A 16,307-nucleotide genomic window follows, 5' to 3' on the forward strand; every position below is an offset into this window, starting at 1 on the left:
TTGCGGCAGACATTGCACCGAGGAACTCGACATTCTCGCCGAATATGGCCCTTGCCACGGCAGCGAAGGCACAGTGGCGGTCTCCCGGCCACAACGACTAGCGCCTGCTCACCGGCTACACTCACTTGATGAGGCAATTCGTCTCGCTTGACTCCCGCTTTCAGCCTGAGGGTTACAAGTCGCGTTGTCGAACCTTTATCAGTCACGCCATGCACCCGCCAACGTTCCCTGCTGACGTCCGTTAATTGTCCGTACGATGCAAAAGCACGCCTGACGTCTTCATCCGGTACGTTATGAAGAAGCCAGTGGACTTTCATTTGCACGTCTTGGTTGGCGGGGTCAATCACGACGCACCTGCAGTCTTTGACCTTCAGCTCACCCACGTCGATTACTTTTTTGACAGCCTTCTCGTTCTTGAAAGTAACAGCCCACACGTGGCTCATCCGATACGCCCCCAAGGCAACAACCTCGGGGAGCAACATCAGACTGGCCAACGCATCGCGGAAATCTTCCACTCGGTAGGGGCGGGCCCGAATGTCGGCGTGCAGAAACACGGTGTTTTCGACAAATTTTCCTGTTGGCAAGCTTGGCAGAATCATCTCGTAGTCCTTTTCCTGTTGTTCCGATGCAAAAAACCTGTTTCCGCGGCGAGTCATTGCCGCAACAGCCGCTCCGTTGGAGCCCATGAAAACACGACCGTTCACTTCAGTGGCCGGAAGTGGAATCCTACACCAGCGGCGCGTCGGTACATCGCTCATAATAAGAAGAGTGTCAATAATAAAGAAAGAAAAAGAACAATAAATGAGCATGGCGAAGAAAAAAGAAGACTGCGCCGCCCGGGAATCGAACCCGGGACGCAAGAATGGGAATCTTGCATGATACCACTACACCAGCGGCGCTTTTTTTTTCTTTATTTTATTGCCTGGTTTGGACAAATACAAAAGCAAGAAGAATCGCTACACAGATGCTAAAAAAGCTGACAGACTGTCTGCCAGCACAATGGGGCTAAAAACATTTTATAGCAACAAGTTTGTCTAGGAAGCAATACCAATCAGGTTTCTCGGTTTGCATTTGATACAGGTCTCTGACATATTGAATGCTTTCAATGAAGTATTCCCGCGCCGGTCTCGTATTTACATCCTCGTTCATCACGTCCATCCGCGTCCTGTACACACTATGGAGAACCAATACCATGAACATATCGTAGGGCACACCCCCTACGTTTACGACTGGCAAAAAGCGGATGCCATAGGGTGTAACTGGCAGGTCTTTCTGCAAGGTCCTTTGAAGGATGTCCCAGAGAAAAACTGCATCACTGCAGGCCAGGAACATGTGCTCAATTGTCTCTGGTTTTCTGCAGATGTAGCAATTTACTGACCCTGCGACATAAATACCCTTTTCGTGTAACCAAGGTTTCGTAGAGAGTGTGCCACTATGCAGTTTGAAGAAGAACGTTTTTACAGATGGTCGTACCGGCATGCGTTTCACTCTCTTTAAGACATCATTTCCTGGTCCGAGGCCATACACAGAGCGGTACAATGGTACAGGCAACATTGTGTCGACAAGATCTTTGTACAAATGTTTTCTTGTGACATCATGTAGATAGTCCAATGAAAAGCGTGCTATCAATATATTAAATGCTGCAACAACTTCACGCATGTAGCCCCAAAGTCTAACTTGTCCCCCTGCGTACGATGAAACGATAGAACCGGGCATGTGACTTTGTAGCCGAATTTGCAACATTTATCGAAGAAAAGAATCGCTCTGATCTCGTAGATATATGAATCTTGCCACGATCTGTCGCAAGAACAAATGCGCCAGCCCGAGGCCTCCACTTCGCACTGAACGAAACAAGTTCGTGCGACTCGTTCTTTCCCATCCCGAGCCCCAAACAAAAACAGCAAGCACTCGGTGCAGCTTTTGAACAAAAAGACGTGACATTGATAAAGCTTGAAGCACATACCACACTTTCGCAACAAGGAAAAGGTTACAGACTGTTGCACGTGTAAATATAGAAAATTTGTGCCTACCCCATTTTGTGGTTTTAGCACGTAGTTTTTCCGTTTCACCCTTCCAGTATTCCTCATTTTCTCGGTAATGGTGGAGTGGCACGCCGAGGTACTGGCCAGGGGTTACCGTCCACTGCACCTTTTCATACACAGATGGTGTAGTTTCCCAACTTCCGTGCCAAAATCCTAAACTTTTGCTCCAGTTAACACTACTACCGGTGCACTCACAAAAGGAAGTTACGTCATGAAGTGCTTCCGCAACGCTTCGCTTGTCTTCGCAAAACAGAGCAATATCATCGGCGTAAGCAAGCACTTTAACTTCCGCATGCATCAATCGAAAACCATGCAAATTTTTATTGCTGAGTATCTTCCGGCAAAGACTCTCTAAATAAATGGAAAATAATAGGCTACTTGCCGGGCATCCTTGTTTGATGCCAGAACTTACATTAATGCTTTCAGTGAGGTGTTTGTTGATGACTACCCTGGTAGAAGAACCCGTATAAGCCATTTTGATGCCTTCAAAAATAACACAGCCAACGTTCACATATTCAAGAATACTAAAAAGAACGTCATGTGTGACACGATCAAACGCTTTTTCTAAATCTATTTGCAGCATTGCTACTTTCCTGTCAAAAACGTCGCAACACTCTAGGACACTTCTAGCAACATGAATGTTTGTAGTTATAGTTCGACCTCTTATGCCACAAGTTTGATGTGGTCCAACCAAATCTTTCATGACACTTTGAGGTCGCTTTGCCAATATCTTCATGAAGATTTTATAATCGATGTTTGCTAAGGTAATTGGTCTGTATGATTCAACTGACAACTGTTTCGTTGCGTCGTTCGTCTTTGGAATTAATACAACATGCGACCGACAAAAGGATACAGGCAAATGTTATTCGTTGTATGCTTCGGCAAAAACATGGTACAAAATTATTGCAACTTGACTTTTGAAAGCTTTGTAGAATGTCGAGCTTAATCCATCAGGTCCAGGTGACTTCCCAAGACTCATCTCATCTATTGCGTGTTCTATTTCTGCTACAGAGATCGGTGTTTCTAATGTTGCTTTTCTGTCATCATCTACTTTAGCCATGAGGGGTAAAAAGTGATTTTCAAATCCTTTTCCAACTCGTTTAGTGCATCCTATCAGCTCGCGGAAATGCTCAACGAATGCTCGTTCAATTTCTGCCTTGTCGCTGGTCACAACGTTTTGATACCGTATCGATTTAATTTCATTTTGCATAGAATATCTTTTCTCGTCGGCCAGCGCGCGCTTAGTAGGCATTTCGCCGCACCAGAGTCTTTCAGCGCGTGCCCTTAATATAGCACCTCGATACTTCTCTGCGTCTAAGCGCTCTAACTTTCCTTTCACATCTTTAATATCTTTGCTGCGGAAACCAGGCTGTACACACTCTTGACACAACAAAAAGTCTAACTGTCTTTGCAGTTCTTTTTCTTTCTTCTTTTCATCATTTCGCCTCTCAGTTGCTTTTTCTATCGCAATGATTTTTATCGTTTCCTTGAAACGCTCCCAAAGATGAATAATGCGGGCAGACGTATTTTCAAGAACTTCATCTAAATATCTTTTTGCCGCTTCAACGAACAGTTTATCGTCTAGAAGTTTATCGTTGAACTTCCACAATTCCCAGTTAAATCTTTCCTTCACTTTTGTACCTATTGTGAACGTGACCAAGCTGTGATCACTGAATGAGACGTGTTTCACAGCGTAGTCACAGCACAGTGGAACTAGGTTGGCTGTTACGTAGGCTCTGTCCAGCCTGGCGTGACTGCTACGTTGGTAATGCGTATACGTCGTGAAATTAGACAAGACGTTACGAATATCTTCTAATTCGTGTTCATTAACTGTATAGTTTAAAACCATAGCACTGTAATCACGTAAAGGCTGCTGTCTCGCCCTATCTTCAGGAGCACATACGCAATTAAAATCCCCAAGGAAGATAATTATTTTGTCACAGCAAAGAAACGCACCAACACTTTAAAAAAATATTTTCCGATTCTTCTCAATATTGGGAGCATAAACACAAATCACTCGCCAGCTTGCGTTACAAAATAAAAAATCGCAGACGATCAGCCTCCCCGTGTCATCAACATGTACACTTTCTTCTTGCATGCCTAAAGACTTCCTCAAAAAAAGTAGGCATCCGCCGGACCTACCCACGGCGTGGGACACGCAGACATTGTAACGAGGGCGGAAAATTGAAACCATGCGGTCCGTCTGCTCTTCTGTCTCAACTTTGGTCTCTTGTATAGCGGCAATATCAACATCGCTTTCAAGAAGCAGGCGACTCAGCTGACATTGCCGCCTTCTTGATGCTAATCCTCTCACGTTAAGTGTTGCAACACGTATAGGGTTCTGCAGTTTGTTAGCCATTTTTTACTTGCTTAAAAGAAGCCGATGAACCACATGGCTCGAAAACCGCGAGCGAGTGAAGTGTACATAACAAGAGCGACCCATCACTTACAATTCTCGTTAGAGGATCCAGTCCCATGCTCCCAATCTCTACCGTCCATGGATTTCAACCGCGCTTTTCCATTCTCCGTTGCCATAATGTCACCATAACCGCGCACGTGAATCACAGCACTACTAGGGCGGCTTGGCCACCGAGCGCGGGTCGTCCAGTATGGACGGCCGCGGCTTGAAAGAGGGCCTCCGAGTCCCCGATGATTTTGAAGGTGGCTCTTCACCACAAACTTTACCGTCTATGGTTTTTTCACCATCGTTAGTCTGGTCGCGTGGTCGCTTGCCTGCCTGGGTGCTAGTGGCGTTATCAGCATCTGCTATGCTCTCCTCTGGCTCGAGCCCAGGTGCCGCATCTTCGTTGGGCGTATGGTGTACGACCCCCGAAGTGGTTGCCTTGTCGTTAGTTTTTATTGCGATAGCAATTATATGGACACTCCAAAGCAGATTTCTGCCGTCGGCGTCACCGTCGCCGTTGCCGTCGCCGTCGCCGTGAGGTTCCGTATGACGTCAATGGAGATGAAATCGTCGCCGCGCGCCGCCGAATGCTGTATGTGCGAGTGAAAGGGCGCGAGGGACGCGCGCTTTCACGGGGAGTGAACCCATGGCGGAGGACAAACGCGCGTTCTGCGCCGTGCTCCCTTAAGGGCTGCAGAAGTAGGCGTCTCTTTCCTCCTTTACAATCACCATATATGTAGAGCAAACGCGCCTTCTTCCGACGCACGAAAGGCCGTGGGGGGAGGGGGAGGGAAGGGGAAGGGAGGCGACGTTTAGCTGCGGCACCAAGTGCCTATTTATATCAGAGGCTCCGGCAACAGTCACCAACGCCGCACGCATTTTGTGCGAACGCGGGCAAAACGCCTATGGCGTCGACAATAGTTCTGCGTGTTGCCGGTGCTGCTGCATGTCCAAGTTTATACAGCTGATAAAGCTGCTATCATTATTACTCCGTATAGCTCTCCAGAAATTTGCTATCGCAATTGATGCTTCGCCTTTTAGGTGAAACTGCGACACCTTTTTTCTTGCGCCGCTACCTGGGAAGCGGAGACGACTTTCCCTTCAGCGTCCTCTTTACTGACCACGGAAGACCCTGGCGCTGCCACAAGTGGGTCACCTGCGGCGTTAGTTGCGTCTTCTGCATCAGCCTCATCCATTAGATGCTCAGCTGGATCTTCGCTGGCATCGACACTGGTGACGTTCGCATATGTCGGCGTGCACTCCTTGTCGTCATGGCCGAACTTGCGGCAGACATTGCACAGTGGAACTTGACATTCTCGCCGAATATGGCCCTTGCCACGGCAGCGAAGGCACAGTGGCGGTCTCCCGGCCACAACGACTAGCGCCTGCTCGCCGGCTACACTTACTTGATGATGCAATTCATCCCGCTTGAGTCCCGCCTTCAGCCTGAGCGTTACAAGCCGCGTTGTCGAACCTTTATCAGTCACGCCATGCACCCGCCAACGCTCCCTGCTGATGTCCGTTACTTGTCCGTATGCTGCAAAAGCACGCCTGACGTCTTCGTCAGGTACGTTATGAAGAAGCCAATGGACGTTCATTCGCACGTCTTGGTTGGCAGGGTCAATGACGACGCACTTGCAGTCTTTGACCTTCAGCTCACCCACGTCAATCACTTTTTTTGACAGCCTGCTCGTTCTTGAAAGTAACAGCCCACACGTGGCTCATCCGATACGCCCCCAAGGCAACAACCTCAGGAAGCAACGTCAGACTCGCCAACGCATCGCGGAAATCTTCCACTCGGTAGGGGCGGGGCCGATTGTCGGCGTGCAGAAACACGGTGTTTTTGACAAATTTTCCTGTTGGCAAGCTTGGCAGAATCATCTCGTAGTCCTTTTCCTGTTGTTCCGATGCAAAAAACCTGTTTCCGCGGCGAGTCATTGCCGCAACAGCCGCTCCGTTGGAGCCCATGAAAACACGACCATTCACTTCAGTGGCCGGTAGTGGAATCCCTACACCAGCGGCGCGTCGGTACATGGCTCATAATAAGAAGAGTGTCAATAATAAAGAAAGAAAAAGAACAATAAATGAGCATGGCGAAGAAAAAAGACTGCGCCGCCCGGGAATCGAACCCGGGACGCAAGAATGGGAATCTTGCATGATACCACTACACCAGCGGCGCGTCGGTACATCGCTCATAATAAGAAGAGTGTCAATAATAAAGAAAGAAAAAGAACAATAAATGAGCATGGCGAAGAAAAAAGAAGACTGCGCCGCCCGGGAATCGAACCCGGGACGCAAGAATGGGAATCTTGCATGATACCACAACACCAGCGGCGCTTTTTTTTTCTTTATTGCCTGCTTTGACACTAGCAAAAAAATACAAATGCATATATACAGTGCACCGACATCACATCAGGCGGGATTGTCTTATTAAAATTTCTTGAGGCACACCAGCTCATCAAGAATGCTAACCCAGTCTGCGGGTTCACTCTGTGCACGATACACTTCTCGTATAAAAGAAACACTTTCAATGAAGTTCTCTCGCGTAGAGCGTACATTGGCGTCAGCATGACGAACAGCCATTCTCGTCTTCCACAAACTGTGGAGGCCCAGGACCATGAACATATCAAAAGGTATTCCTTGATCACTTTCAACTGGCAGGAATCGAATTCCATACCGGGTTATGGGGAGTTCTTTTTTGAGAGTGCGCTGCAAGACATCCCAATGAAATACTGCGTCCCGACAATCAATGAAGGCATGTTCAATTGTTTCGGGCTTTCTACACAGCAAGCAGTTTGTTGTCCACGGTACGAATATTCCTTTCTGTTCAAGCCATATTTTAACGGGGAGGGTGTTTGTGTGTAGCTGGAAAAAAAAGTTTTCGCAGCAGGTCTTACAGGCATCCTTTTGACTCGTTTCAGCACATCTTTTCCTGGGCCTCCACAGTGAACCATCCTATACAGTGGGGTAGGTAGCATGCTGTCAACCAAATCGACGTACAGTTTTTTCTTTCTCACTGAGCACAAATACTCCAACGAAAACCGTGCACAGAGTATTCGAAAAGACGCAACTACTTCACGATAATAACCAGTCGCTCTTCTACTGATAACACTGGATGTAGTTAAAACAAATTCCGGCAGTTCTGTTGCCATTCGCGCCTGAATGACAGTGCGGAGAAAAGCATTTCTTTCATCGCGCAGGAAAAAGAACCGCGATACAATCTGTCTAATGAACAAGTGTGAGAGCCCAAGGCCTCCACTGCGAACACTGCGAAAAAGGTTTGTACGGCTGGTTCGCTCCCAAGTGGAGTTCCATATAAAGGTGGCAAAAACTCGGTGCAGTTTTTGAACATTGACGCGAGACATGAACATTACTTGCAGTATATACCAGACTTTGGCAATCAAAAAAACATTGCAAGCTGAGGCACGCGCAAACACTGATAATCCCCGGCCTTGCCAACCCTTTATTTTTTCTTTCATCAATTCTGTTTGTCCGCTCCATAACTGCGTCGAGTCTTGATAGTGCTCAAGGGGCACACCTAGATAGGGTGCAGGCACAGTAGTCCATTGCATTCCGGCGAAATTAGTGGGCATCGCGTCCCACTTTCCATGCCATATGCCAACACTTTTTTCGAAGTTTATATGGGCACCCGTGTTCTTCCAGAAAGATCTTGCCAGGCGGACAGCCTCGATAACGCTTTCCTTGTCTTCACAAAAGACGGCGACGTCATCTGCATAGGCTAGCATTTTAACTTCATGTATGAGTGATTATTAAAATAGAAGGAGAAGAGAAAAGTACCGCGCCGTAACTGCCTCTCGTGAGAGGGCACCTCAACAGCGCTGTACGGGTGAGGGGGTGAGGACAAACAGAGTAGTGAAGAGAGGGAGAAAAAAAAGGAAAGCGCAGCCGAACACAGCCGAGCGGTAAGTCATGAAGAGGCGCGGTTTAGAGCCGCTGACACAGGTTTGTTTCCTCCAGATACTCAAGGAGAGCCGCGTAGGCGCGCTTGGCGATGGAGGGATGCGTCGCAGGAAACAGGAGCCCCCGTGCGCTGTCGGACGGGATCCCGAGGCGATGGTAGGCGGCAAGAAGAGGGCCACGTTCTGCTGCGTACGCGGGGCACTGCAGAAGAACGTGGTCCAAGGTTTCGACACCGGAGCAGCTGTCGCAGTAGGGCGAGCCGAGTCCCGACAAGCGGTGCACGCGCTCAGCCGTCCGACAGCACCCGATGCGGAGACGCAGGAGCAGAGCGCGATCACGGCGGCCCAAGCCCCTGCGCGGCAGCAACTTCGGGGGACTGCCGGCGGCAACGCGTGGGTCAGGGTGCCACGACCGGAGGTAGCCAGCAACAGTGTGGCGAGCAACATCGAAGGGCGTCACCAGTAGAGACCGGGGCACTGGCAAGGTGTGGGCCTCCTTTGCGAGCCGGTCAGCTTCCTCGTTCCCGGGCAATCCAACGTGCGAGGGCACCCATTGGAAGACGAGGTCGCATCCCAGCTCGCAGACGCCGTCCAGCTTACGGTGGAGCCGCTGGATCAGCGTGGGGCCGTGGTCCTCTCTGGCCAGCAAGCAGAGCGCCGCCCGTGAGTCGGTCAGGATGGCCGCCCGTGCAACCCGCCGCTGGTACAGCAGTTTGGCCGCCAGGTCGATGGCCGCCAGCTCGGCATGCGTGGAGGACACCGCGTGCAAGACACGGCATTGGCTCTGCGCCGAGAGCTCGGGGGCGAAGCAGGCAGCAGCGGCCTGCAGCCTAAAACCACGTATGTTTACATCATGGATGACTGCCATACAAAAAGGTTCGAGGCATACGGCAAAAAGCAATGGAGACAAAGGACAGCCTTGTACAGACGAGCGGACTGGCACCTTCGAACTAAGGCATTTATTAATTACAATCTGCGTTGAACACTCTTCATAAGCCATTTTAACGCCCTCTAAAATGATGTTCCCAACATTGCAGTGCTTCAGTATAGAGAAAAGCACCTCATGTGACACCCGGTCGAAGGCCTTCGCAAGGTCGAGTTGCAACATCGCCACCCGACCCCCAATGTCATCACAACATTTTAGCACATTCCTTGCAATGTGGGTGTTGGTGAAAATTGTGCGGCCTTTAATGCCACACGTCTGGTGTGGCCCTACAAGCTCCTTAATCACGCTTTGGAATCGTCCAGCCAGTACTTTCATAAAGATTTTGTAATCTGTGTTGGTCAGACTTATCGGTCTGTATGAACCTACTAAAAGAAGCTTTTCCCGGTCATCGGTTTTAGGAATCAACACTACGTGTGACATGCGAAATGAGGGTGGCACTTTTTTAAATTCATACGCTTCTGAGAGTAGTCTGTGCAAGATACAGGAAAACTCTTGACTGAATGATTTGTAAAACTTGGCGCCTAGGCCATCTGGACATGGCGACTTTCCTGACGGCAACTCATCTATCGCCCTTTCAATCTCGGGTACACTTATTGGCGTTTCAAGGCTTTCTCTAACACCGTCTTCCAACCTTGGCATTTCGCTCATGAATTCGCTGTCGAAGCCTAGTCCAGAGCGAGCCCCATTGCCGTACAATTCCCAATAATGCTCAACGAAGGCTCTCTCGATTAAGGCAGCTTCTGACGTCACCTCGTTTTGAAAACGTATCTGCTTAATCTCGTTTCTTGACGCATGCCGCTTTTCATCGCTCATTGCGCGTTTGTTTGGCATCTCACCCATCCATACCCGCCGTGGTTGCTCAGTGGCTATGGTGTTGGGCTGCTGAGCACGAGGTCGCGGGATCGAATCCCGGCCACGGCGGCCGCATTTCGATGGGGGCGAAATGCGAAAACACCCGTGTACTTAGATTTAGGTGCACGTTAAAGAACCCCAGGTGGTCCAAATTTCCGGAGTCCCCCACTACGGCGTGCCTCATAATCAGAACTGGTTTTGGCACGTAAAACCCCATAATTTTAACCCATCCATAACCGTTCGCTCCGAGCACGTATAACTCCAGCTTTGTATCGCTCTGCGTCAATAACTTCCAGCTCATGTCTTACTTTCTTTACATTTTCCGCAACCTGATCATGAACCGTATTTTGTACGCTCAAAAGAAATTCTAGCTGTCTTTGCAGCTCTCTTTGTTTCTGCAGTTCTTCATGCTGGCGGCTGCTTCCTTTTTCGATCGCAATGAACTTAACTTGGACCTTAAATTCTTCCCATGCAGCCATAAAATTGTCATGCTTGTTTGTCATCAAGTCTAATATCTTTTCCTTTACTCTGCGCACAAATGGCTCATCATCAAGCAGCTTTTCGTTGAATTTCCACGTGTTCGAGTTGAATCGTGTTCTTTTAACTTTTGCCCCCATCACGAAGCTCACTAAACTATGATCCGTGAACGATAGTGGTGTGACATTATAACTGTTACAAAGGGGGATCAAATCTAGTGAAACATACACTCTGTCCAGCCTTGCTGGGCTGTTTCCTTGAATGTGCGTGTACTGCGGAATCGTACCGTCAGTGTAAATTTGACCCACATCTTCTAAGTTGTGGTCGTCAATTAGTGAGCTCAAAAAGAGAGCACTTTTGTCACGAACATGTTCCCCTCTGATTCGATCTTCCGCAGAACACACACAATTAAAATCACCAAGAAATATGATGTAGCGGTCACACTTTAGATGCTGCTCTATATACTCAAAATACAACAATCGGTCATTCACAATGTTCGGCGCATAAACGCATATGAGCCGCCACGACGCTCCAGAAAAAGAAAATCGACAATGAGCATGCGGCCAGTTTGACATACAGTTACACTTTCTTCAATAATGCCAGCACACTTCCGTATAAGCAACGCGCACCCGCCTGATGTACCATTAGCATGGCATACGCACACATTGTAATGCGCCGTGAAAGGCGTCACCATGCGATCGGTCTGCTCTTGAGTTTCGACCTTAGTTTCTTGTAAAGCGACAACATCGAGTTCCTTCTCCATACACAAGCGACTGAGTTGATACTGTCTCCTTCGCGCTCCGAGGCCACGAACATTTAAAGTGGCCACTCTCAATGCTGTCTCTAATTTCACCGCCATTAGTCTGTATAAGCAAGCCGATCGCAAGGTGCCGCTGGAAAACAAACCATCACAACACTTTGTAAAAAACTTTCCAAAAACAAATGCTCAACGAAAAGCCGCTCTAACCACACGCGTACCTTTACGGTGTACGCGTAGGCTAATTCTGAAGTGGCACCCATCTCTTGACGTCGCTAGTCCGGGCGCCCCCGTAGGCTCCAGGTCCTAGGTAGGCGGTTCTGCCGCCGTCCGTCTGTCCGGCGAGATGTTCGGTTTCGGGCGAATGGACGCCCGACGACTCGCCTGGGTTTTCTGCGGCGGTTCGTCTTGGGTCTCGTTGTCCAAGTACTCCTCCTGGGTGCTCGTTACGTCCCTTGCTCTCTTCGTAGCCGCACAGTTGGCACTCGGGTCTGCGACGTCCATCATTGCAGTTGCTGGCCCATGCTCTGCTGTACTCGCCCCGGAAGTGGCGAGTTCTATGGCCGTTTCTTCTTTGCCTTTTTCGTCACTTGTCTGTACTGCAGTTTTCTGATCAGTAACCACAGTTGCCACCTTCGAGGCTATGGAAGCCTGCTCAGTGGGCCTGGCAACTGTGTCGGCCGGCAGAGATTGCGCGCGGAAAGACTCATCCACGTCAGCTTCATCCATTAACAGATCGGCCACGTCCTCCCGAAGCGCCGGTCCCGTTACGGACGCGTAGGTCTTAACACACTCCGTCTCGTCATGGCCGTAGCGACGGCAAACTGCACATCTCGGGACGCGACAGTCACGTCGAACATGACCGGTGTTTTGGCATTTCAGGCAAAGTGGTGCTCTGCCTGGTACAACAACTAAGGTCTGCTCACCAGCGACACGAAGTTGATGAGGCAGGTCTTCCACGGTCATACCCGTCTTCAAAACCAACGACACCGAACGCGTTGACGATGCTTTATCTTGCACTCCGTGGACACGCCATTTCTCCCGGAAGACGTCCGTGACCTTCCCGAACGGTGAAAGTCCCATGCGTATGTCCTCGTCCGTCACGTTGTGCAACATCCAATGCAGCTTCAGCCGCACGGCCTGGTTGGTTGGATCAACCACGATGCACCGATGTTCATTAACTTTTACTTCCTTGGCGCTTGCAAGCCTTTTCACACCTTCATCGCTCTAGAAAGTCCCTGCTCAAACGTGGCTCATTTGATACGCCCCTAGGGCGATAACATCCGGCAGTAGGCCTAAGCTAGCCAGTGCGTCGCGGAAATGCTCCACCCGATACGGCCTGGCACGCACATCGGCATGTAAAAACAATGTATTTAAACCAATCCGACCTGTAGGCAGTTGAGGCAGCAAAACTTGATATTCCGGGTCTTCTGAACCAAAATTCCTGTTACCGCGGCCCTGCTGGGCCGCTGAAGCCGCTCCTATGGAGCTCATGTTCGACACGTCCGCTCGCTAGCGCGGCAGAAAGCCGAATACTACACCAGCGGCGCGTCGGTACATCGCTCATAATAAGAAGAGTGTCAATAATAAAGAAAGAAAAAAGAACTATAAATGAGTATAGCGAAGAAAAAAGAAGACTGCGCCACCCGGGAATCGAACCCGGGACGCAAGAATGGTAATCTTGCATGATACCACTACACCAGCGGCGCTTTTTTTTTTTTATTGCCGGTCTTTGACAATTTACAGAGCACACACTAGAGAACAATAGCACAAAAATAACTACAAAACATATTGAAAAAACAGAAAAGCCATGTCATGGACTGGCGTTGTCTATCTAAAATTCTTTTAAAGCTGTCAAAGGCTCTAGCCTCGACAGCCAATCGTGTACACAATCTTGTGTTTTCTTTATTGCAATAAAGCGAGACATACTCTCTCGAAAATAAATGCGTGCAGGCCTAGCGTCTGGGTCGCAATGGTACCCAGCCATCCTCGCCCGCCCTAAACAGTGGAGGCCCTGGAGCATTATTAAATCGTATGGAACTCCGTCCTCATTGTTTATCGCTAGGTACCTTATCCCATGCGGACTCAATGGAAAATCCTTCTTCATTGTCCGTTTTAGGACGTCCCAGAAGTAGACACCTTCCCAGCAATTCAAGAACACATGATCTATGGTTTCAGGTTGCTTGCAGATCAAGCAATATCAGCCCCATGGTACAAGGAAGCCACGTTCTTCCATGAATGTTTTCACTGACAGTGTTCCTGAGTGTAGCCTAAAAAAGAATGTTTTTACCCCAGTAGGCACCTCCATTCTTTTCACCCGTTTAAGGACATCCTGTCCTGGTCCTCCACTGTATACCGCTCTGTACAATGGCACTGGGAATACAATATCGCATACATCTCTATATAACGTCTTTCTTTTCACGCCAGATAAATAATCGAAAGAAAAACGCAGAGAAAGAAAGCGCACACTATCAACAACTTCTTTTAGATAGCCGCGAATCGTTCCTGGCATACTGTTGGTGCTAACAATGAGTGCCGGCAAAGCGGCTCTTAACCTGAGCTGTAATACCGTACGCAGAAATGGATCGCGCACATCCCGAAAAAAACAAAAATCTATTGACAAGCTGTCGTACAAAAAGATGCGCCAAGCCCAGCCCCCCTTCCTTCACCCGCCTGAACAGGTTTGTTCGGCTACATCTTTCCCAGTTGGAGTCCCAGATAAAAACGGCGAACACTCTGTGCAACCTTTGCACGTTTACCCTTGAACAAAACAGCGTCTGCATGACGTACCACAACTTCGTAATGAAAAACATATTACATACAGTTGCCCTTGCGAAAATGGACAGGTTGATGCCTTTCCACCTGTCTGCTTTTTCTCTTGTTTCTTTTATTTGGTTCGTCCAGTATCCCTCGCTATGTTTGTAACTGTCCATGGGAACACCGAGATACTTGGTAGGGATTTTCACCCAGCTCACATTCGCAAAGTTGTCCGGGGCCGAAGACCACTCTCCGTGCCACAAACCTAGGGACTTACCCCAGTTCACTTTACTGCCCGTCACATCACAATACTGCTTCACAACGCGTATCGTTTCTGTTACACTTTCTCTGTTTGTACAACACACGGCTATATCATCTGCATATGCCAGGAGCTTGACTTCTGTGGCTGCCAAGCTATAACCTCGTATTTGCTCGTTCTCAATTATTGCCAAACACATCGTTTCTATATAAATTGCAAACAAAATAGGACTGAGGGGGCAGCCTTGACGCACAGAACGCATGACGTTAATGGGGGCCCCCAATGATTTATTCACAATTAAGCGTGTTGTGCAGTTCTGATACGCCAACGCCACTCCCTCAGTGATGATGGCACCTACATTAACGTGATCCAGAATGGCAAACAAAATATCATGAGACACACAGTCAAACGCTTTCTCGAGGTCAAGCTGGAGCACTGCGACGCCGTCGTAAGTGATGTCACAGCACTCGAGCACGCACCGCATCGTGTGAATATTCGAAAAAATTGACCTCCCTTTGATCCCACACGTTTGGTGGTCTGCAACTATTTCTTTGATGACGCTTTGAAGTCTGGCTGCCAAAACCTTCATGAAAATCTTATAGTCTACATTGGTTAAAGATATCGGCCTATAAGATGTCACGAGCTTAAGTTTCTCCGCTTTGTCACTCTTAGGTATCAAGATGGTATGCGCTTTACCAAAAGAAGGCGGCAAAGCTTTGTTCACATACGCAGCGTTAAACAGGTCTGTTAGCAGGGGCGACAGTTCTTTCTTGAAGGCTTTATAAAAACATGCGCTGAGACCGTCAGGTCCGGGTGATTTGCCATTGTTTAAATCATTTATTGCTTTTTCGACTTCGTGCTCTCTGATATTGCCTTCTAATAGGTCCTTCGTGTCGTCACTCAATCGCGGCATGCGACTGAGAAAAACCTTTTTGAACTCATCTACATTGGCTTCCTGATATGCCAACAGTGACTGGTAATTGTCTAAAAACGCTCAGCCTATGCTCTTATTATCGTCGACAAGCGTGCCGTTCCACGAGATCTTATCGACATGATTACGTCGACCATGAGCTTTTTCAAGTCCAAGTGCCCTTTTGGTGGGCGTCTCCACCGCTACTAATGCGTTTGCTCTTGCACGCAGAATCGCACCTTGATAGCGTGCTTTGTCCAACTGTTCAATTTGTTCTTTAATGGTTCGCATATCTTCCTTATACGCCCCTGGCTCTTCGCACTCCAGCGCTGTCAGCTGATTAAGTATCTTTCGTAAGTGTCGTTCTTTCATTTCCCTCTCACACTTTAAGCAGCTCGATCTTTCTATTGCTTTCATTTTTACCTTCTGTTTGAACCATTCCCATTTCTCTGCTATTGTTTCAATACATTCATCGCTTAATTCCATAACGGCCTCATGAATTGCGTCTACAAATGGCGCGTCTTTTAGTAGTATGACATTCATTTTCCATTGGTCCCAGTTGAAAGATTGACTCTTCTTCTTCATTCCTATGGTACACATCACCAAGCAGTGGTCGGAGAACGACACAGGTGCAACAGAATAACTGTGGCACTTTGGAATCATTTCCTGTGACATGTACAAGTGGTCTAACCGCGCATGGCTACTGCCTTGAAATCGCGTATACATCACTTCCCTCTCCCCCTCCAGACACTCACATACATCGTCTAGTTCACTTTCACTAATCAGCCTAGACAATATATGACTGCTTTTAACGCGGATACGAGCATTATTCGATCTATCCCGAGCACTCAAAACACAGTTGAAATCCCCCAACAAAAGCATGCACTTTTCACTGCTAATATACTGAAAAAGATTGGAAAAAAATAATGCACGTTCTTCTACACCATTCGGCGCATATATGCATATGACTCGGAATTCAACTT

At 48.4% G+C, this 16,307-nt stretch overlaps 4 non-coding genes across 4 annotated transcripts; all 4 read right to left on the reverse strand.

Annotated features, from left to right (window-relative positions):
• Positions 1-828: 828 nt before the first annotated feature.
• Positions 829-899, reverse strand: Trnag-ccc (transfer RNA glycine (anticodon CCC)). Its single transcript has one exon. It is a non-coding gene; the product is annotated as a tRNA-Gly (tRNA).
• A 5,655-nt stretch (positions 900-6,554) lies between these two features.
• On the reverse strand, positions 6,555-6,625 carry Trnag-ccc (transfer RNA glycine (anticodon CCC)). Its single transcript has one exon. It is a non-coding gene; the product is annotated as a tRNA-Gly (tRNA).
• An 87-nt stretch (positions 6,626-6,712) lies between these two features.
• Positions 6,713-6,783, reverse strand: Trnag-ccc (transfer RNA glycine (anticodon CCC)). The gene has a single exon. It is a non-coding gene; the product is annotated as a tRNA-Gly (tRNA).
• A 6,253-nt stretch (positions 6,784-13,036) lies between these two features.
• Positions 13,037-13,107, reverse strand: Trnag-acc (transfer RNA glycine (anticodon ACC)). The gene has a single exon. It is a non-coding gene; the product is annotated as a tRNA-Gly (tRNA).
• Positions 13,108-16,307: the final 3,200 nt, after the last annotated feature.

Source organism: Dermacentor silvarum, chromosome 1 (assembly GCF_013339745.2).
Source record: "Dermacentor silvarum isolate Dsil-2018 chromosome 1, BIME_Dsil_1.4, whole genome shotgun sequence".
NCBI lineage: Eukaryota > Metazoa > Arthropoda > Arachnida > Ixodida > Ixodidae > Dermacentor > Dermacentor silvarum.